The sequence below is a fragment of the Palaemon carinicauda genome, chromosome 36, assembly GCF_036898095.1.
Source record: "Palaemon carinicauda isolate YSFRI2023 chromosome 36, ASM3689809v2, whole genome shotgun sequence".
In the NCBI taxonomy this organism is placed as follows: Eukaryota; Metazoa; Arthropoda; class Malacostraca; order Decapoda; family Palaemonidae; genus Palaemon; species Palaemon carinicauda.
Window position 1 is genome coordinate 5,006,190 of NC_090760.1, and position 6,352 is coordinate 5,012,541.

At 36.9% G+C, this 6,352-nt stretch overlaps 4 non-coding genes across 4 annotated transcripts; all 4 read left to right on the plus strand.

Moving 5' to 3' along the window:
- The first annotated feature begins 1,482 nt into the window (after window positions 1–1,482).
- Window positions 1,483–1,573, plus strand: TRNAI-UAU (transfer RNA isoleucine (anticodon UAU)). Its single transcript is given in 2 exon segments — window positions 1,483–1,521; window positions 1,538–1,573. It is a non-coding gene; the product is annotated as a tRNA-Ile (tRNA).
- Window positions 1,574–2,526: 953 nt separating this feature from the next.
- TRNAI-UAU (transfer RNA isoleucine (anticodon UAU)) lies at window positions 2,527–2,617 on the plus strand. Its single transcript is given in 2 exon segments — window positions 2,527–2,565; window positions 2,582–2,617. It is a non-coding gene; the product is annotated as a tRNA-Ile (tRNA).
- A 1,161-nt stretch (window positions 2,618–3,778) lies between these two features.
- TRNAI-UAU (transfer RNA isoleucine (anticodon UAU)) lies at window positions 3,779–3,868 on the plus strand. The gene is given in 2 exon segments: window positions 3,779–3,816; window positions 3,833–3,868. It is a non-coding gene; the product is annotated as a tRNA-Ile (tRNA).
- Window positions 3,869–5,013: 1,145 nt separating this feature from the next.
- On the plus strand, window positions 5,014–5,103 carry TRNAI-UAU (transfer RNA isoleucine (anticodon UAU)). The gene is given in 2 exon segments: window positions 5,014–5,051; window positions 5,068–5,103. It is a non-coding gene; the product is annotated as a tRNA-Ile (tRNA).
- Window positions 5,104–6,352: the final 1,249 nt, after the last annotated feature.

Sequence of the window (6,352 nt, forward strand, 5' to 3'; positions counted from 1 at the left end):
TTAGAACCCCACACTATGGGTGGGAATTAGCTTAAATCCCAAACTCGGGAACAGGATCTAGGGGTCCCTGAATTAGGAATGTCTTTGAGGATCTGGGAACGAACCTTGAAAACCCAGGACCGTTACTGGGAACCTAAGGATTTTACATAAGAACTATTTCCATTTTGGTCTACATCATCATCTTCTCCTACGCCTATTGACGCAAAGGGCCTCGGTTAGATTTCGCTAATCCCTCTATCATCTCTTACTTCACGCTTCATAGTCCTCAACCATGTAGGCCTGGGTCTTCCAACTCTTAATGAGCCTTGTGGAGCCCAGTTGAACGTTTGGTGAACTAATCTCTCTTGTGGAGGTCGAAGAGCATGCCCAAACCCTCTCCATCTACCCCTCACCATGATCTCATCCACATATGGCGTTCGAGTGATCTCTCTTATAGTTTCTTTTCTAATCCTGTCCTGCTATTTAACTCCTAATATTTTTCTGGGGGATTTCCTCTCAAATCTACAAAATCTGTTGAATATTGATAGATAACTATTTTTAAAAAGGAGACGCGGAAATGAAATTTCGATCATAGTGAGGGGAAGAACCTTTAAAAACCCTGAGAGTAAAGGTTTGGAGTTAGTCTTAACTAGGAAGTGCAACGTCTGAGAGAGAAGCGTAGATATGATGATTGATATATTGATTGATATTCGACAAGATTTCATCTTTATGCAATAAGTGCATGTGTGTTTACACACACACACACACACACACATATATATATATATATATATATATATATATATATATATATATATAAATATGTATGTATAATATATGTATACATATATGTATATATATATATATACATATATATATATATATATATATATATATATATATATATATATATATATACAGAGGTATATGTTTCATATCACCAAATCTTATTTGCATAATTATAAGTAGGAAATTAATGTGTCATTTGCATACGCTATATGCAATATAAATAATGTAATTTCATATGTTGGCCTTGTAAGATTATGTGTGTATGATGTATTCTTGTGAAACTATGGCATTATTCATCATCATAAGAGAAACAGCCATATGAATATTCATGACTACAATTACCATACTGTAATTGTAACACGGGGAAGAATAACAGCAACAACAACACCAACAACAACGACTAAAATAATAATAATAATAATAATAATAATAATAATGATAATAATAATAATAATAATAATAATAATAGTAGTAGTAGTATTTTCCTTATCATCATTCAATGAAAATTTTAAGATTTTCAATCTTTGAAATTATATGAGAACTTTTAGTAATATAGAAACGTGAAAAGTGACCACACATCAATAAAGGACACTAATGTTATCATAAACATTCGTGTAAACAAGAACGTACATACCAGATAATCCCTCTCATAGAAACCACAGCATGTACAGAAGGATCTGGATCCACTTGAGTTCCTGTTTGACACTGGAATGTGTCCCAGTGGCGCAATCGGTTAGCGCGGGGGTACTTATACGACAGTGTCTGAGCCATGCCGAGGTTGTGAGTTCGAGCCTCACCTGGGACAGAACATTTAGAACCCGAAACTGTGAGTAGGAGTTAGTTTAAATCCCCATCCTGGAATAGGATCTAGGAGTCCTTGAATTGGGAATGTCTTCAAGGATCTGGGAACGAATCTTGAAATCAAGGCGTAGACACCAAGATGTTAAATACATCTGGGATAGGTTCTTTACATAAGGATTTAAGCACATTTTGGTCATCATCGTCATCTCCTCAAACTCCTATTGACGCAAAAGGCCTCGATTAAATTTCGCGCTTTATAGTCTTCAACCCTGTAGGCCTGAGTCTTCCAACTCTCTTAGTGCCTTGTGGAACCCACTTGAAAGTTTGGTGAGCTAATCTCTCTTGGGGAGTGCGAAGAGTATGCCCAAACCATCTCTATCTACCCCTCATCGGGATCTAATCCACATATGGCATTCGAGTAATCTCTCTTATAGTTTCATTTCCAATCATGTCCTGCCATTCAACTCCCAACATTCTTCTGCAGGCTTTGATATCAAATATACAAAATTGATATGTCATTTTACACTATATGCAATAAATAGTGTGTATTGATATAAACATGCAAAAATGTTGCGTCATGCTTAATCATAAAGGAAACAACATTATGAATATTTATTTCGCCAGCTATTGCAATTACCATACTGTAATTGTAACACGAAAATAACAACAATGATAATAATAATAATAATAATAATAATAATAATAATAATAATAATAATAATATCTTTATTGTCATCATTCAATGAAAATTTCAAGATTTTCAGCAGTTGAAATAGTATGAGAACTTTTTGTAATATAGAAACGTAAAAAGATACCACACATTAAGAAAGGACAGTGATGTTGTCATAGAAATGTCTGTAAACAAGAACGTGCATACCAGATAATCTTTCTCTTAGGAACCACACTATTAACAGAAGGATCTCGATCTACTCGAGTTTCTGTTTGACACTGGAACGTGTCCCAGTGGCGCAATCGGTTAGCGCGCGGGTACTTATACGACAGTGTCTGAGCCATGCCGAGGTTGTGAGTTCGAGCCTCACCTGGGACAGAACCTTTAGAACACCACACTATGGGTGGGAACTAGTTTAAATCCCCACCCAGGAATAGGAGTCCTTGAATTGGGAATGTCTTCGAGGATCTGGGAACGAATCTTGAAAACCCAGGACTGCTACTGGGAATCAAAGGATTTTACATAAGAACTATCTCCATTTTGGTCATCATCATCATCTCCTCCTAAGCCTATTGACGCAAAGGGCCTCGGTTAGATATCGCTAATCCCTCTATCTTGAGATTTTTAAATCAATACTTCTCCATTTATCATCTCTTACTTCACGCTTCATAGTCCTCAACCTTGTAGGCCTGGTCTTCCAACTCTTATAGAGCCTTGTGGAGCCCAGTTGAACGTTTGGTGAACTAATCTCTCTTGTGGAGGGCGAAGAGCATGCCCAAACCATCTCCATATGTAGATGATCTCATCCACATATGGCATTCGAGTAATCTCTCTTATAGTTTCTTTCTAATCCTGTCCTGCCATTCAACTCCCAACATTCTTCTGATGGATTTGCTCTCAAAAGGAGACGCGGATATGAAATTTCGAACCTCGCAAGGCGAAGAACCTATAAAAATATTGGGAATAAAGGTTTGGAGTTAGTCTTAACTAAAGAGTGCACCGCCTGGACAGAAACGTAGAAATGTTGATTGATATATTGTTTGATATTCTGCAATGTATCTAATTTTACGCAATAAGTGCACGAGTGTGTCATTTGCATGCGCTATATGCAATATATATAATGTAATTTCATATGTTGAGCTTGTAAGATTGTGTGTATGATGTATAAATGTGAAAGTATGGCTTTTTACATCATCATTAAAGAAACAGCAACATGAATATTTATTTCGCCAACGATGATATTAACCATACTGTAATTGTAACAACAACAACAACAACAACAAACACAATAATAATAATAATGATAATAATAATAATAATAATAATAATAATAATAATAATAATAATAATAAAACTTTTAAGATTATTTTCATTATCAGTAAAAAGGTCAGTAATGTTGTCATAACCATTCGTGTAAACAAGAACGTGCATACTAAATAATCCCTCTCTTAGGAACCACAGCAGAAGGCCTATGGAAGTTGGGACGGTATTTACAGAGGGGTCTCCATCCATTTGAGTTTCTGTTTGACACTGGAACGTGTCCCAGTGGCGCAATCGGTTAGCGCGCGGTACTTATACGACAGTGTCTGAGCCATGCCGAGGTTGTGAGTTCGAGCCTCACCTGGGACAGAACCTTTAGAACCCCACACTACGGGTGGTAATTAGTTTAAATCTCCAGCCGGGAATAGGATCTAGGAGTCCTTGAATTGGGAATGTCTTCGAGGATCTGGGAACGAACCTTGAAAACCCAGGACCGCTACTGGGAATCAAAGGATTTTACATAAGAACTATTTCCATTTTGGTCATCATCATCATCTCCTCCTACGCCTATTGACGCAAAGGGCCTCGGTTAGATTTCGCTAATCCCTCTATCTTGAGATTCTTAAATCAATATTTCTCCATTTATCATCTCTTACTTCACGCTTCACAGTCCTCAACCATGTAGTCCTGGGTCTTCCAACTCTTATAGAGCCTTTTGGAGCCCAGTTGAACGTTTGGTGAACTAGTCTCTCTTGGGGAGTGTGAAGAGCATGCCCAAACTGTCTCCATCTACCCCTCACCATGATCTCCTCCACACATGGCACTCGAGTAAACCTCTTATAGTTTCATTTCTAATCCTGTCCTGCCATTTAATTCCCAATATTTTTCTGTGGGGTCTGTTCTCAAATCTACAAATTCTGTTGAATATTGATAGATAACTATTTTTTTAAAAGGAGACACGAATATGAAAGTTCGAACCTCGCGAGGGGAAGAACCTTTATATATATATATATATATATATATATATATATATATATATATATATATATATATATACATATATATATATATATATATATATATATATATATATATATATATGTGTGTGTGTGTGTGTGTGTACAGCACAACCAAGCACAGGACTTGGAATGTAGATGCAGTTGCTCAGAGCAACTGCAAGGACCCCCCCCCAAAAAAAAAAAATAAAACCAGGCCCAATTAGCACCAAAAGAAAGAGTTTTAGTGGTAGAAAAAGTTTATTTTATAGCAGTGAGTCTCAGTGAGTGTAAGAGACTTGGAGAGACGTGAAGGAACTTTAGAAAAAAGAAAACAGTAGTTATAATTTGTAACAACTTATCTCTGCTTAAGAGGGGGGGGGGTGAGATTTGGGGACTAAGGAGGCATTGGGAAAGAGTCTGAACATGAAGGAGGATTTTAAACAGAGTACAGACACAGGACACAGCATAAACAGAAGAGTCTCGATCCAGTTGAGTTTCTGTTTGACACTGGAACATGTCCCAGTGGCGCAATCGGTTAGCGCGCGGTACTTATACGACAGTGTCTGAGCCATGCCGAGGTTGTGAGTTCGAGCCTCACCTGGGACAGAACCTTTAGAACCCTCAGATTAAAAAGTTCGGCCTTTAAAAATCCGTACCTGTCTCAGAGGGATCTTTAAAGACTCAAGTAGGGAATGTGACTTCATCTACCCCTGAAACGGAACCTAAGAAGCCAAAAACTGCACAGGAAATACAGGTCTTTATCTGGAATAACATTAATTAGGTGATTAGTGATAGGAAAGTTTGGGGATAGATAAAGACTTTTGTTTTGGACACTGATTTTTGGTGGACAAAGGAATCTACCGAGATCTTGAATTACATCAAGATTAGTATGCAGAGAATTAATTGTTGTTTTACGATTATGAATCTTAATGAAAGTTTATCTGGCTCCGGTTCTTATCTCACATGGAATAGAATATTTATACTTTATAGATTTAAAATCTATATTCCACCCATATAGTACGATATTTAACGCAGAAAATTAATAAGTTTTTCTTTGAGGATTTAATAGATCTAGGATCTAGGGTCTGTGTTCAGATTTTGATAGTCAGACAGAAACTATTGATTGCTGGCGAATCATTGCATGTGCTACGAGGTAGCTGTTAGGTACTAAGAGAGGCGAGGTGAATGTATGTTACTTTATTCAACAAGATAACGAGCTTGTATACAAACATTTGAGGGCAACAATGACACAAAAACTCCAACAAAGTGAAGTATACAATGGAAGGCTTAAACAGGTTTTTCTACCATTAGTGCGGGAGCGAGCGAGAGATTAGAAGAAATAGTATTACAGTATATGAGCATGTATGAAACTTGCGCAGTACACTACAACCTCAGATTAGAGAGTAAAATGAAATGATGGAGATCAAGCTTATCAAAATCAGGACATTATGATTGAAAGTGTCATAAGCTCAATTCTATAAGGAGGACTTTGAGAGAGAGAGAGAGAGAGAGAGAGAGAGAGAGAGAGAGAGAGAGAGAGAGAGAGAGAGAGAATATTGTTCTTCTAAGCAAAATCTTTCAAGATTTTGGAAAAATTAAATGATGGAGATCAAACTTATCAAAATCAGGACCTTTTAAGCATTACGATTGAGATTATCATAAGGTCAATTCTATAAGGAGGACTTAGAGAGAGAGAGAGAGAGAGAGAGAGAGAGAGAGAGAGAGAGAGAGAGAGAGAGAGAGAGAGAGAGAGAGAATATATTGTTCTTCTAAGCAAAATTTTTCAAGATTTTGGAAAAATTAAATGATGGGGTTCAAGCTTATCAAAATCAGGACCTTTTAAGCATTATGATTG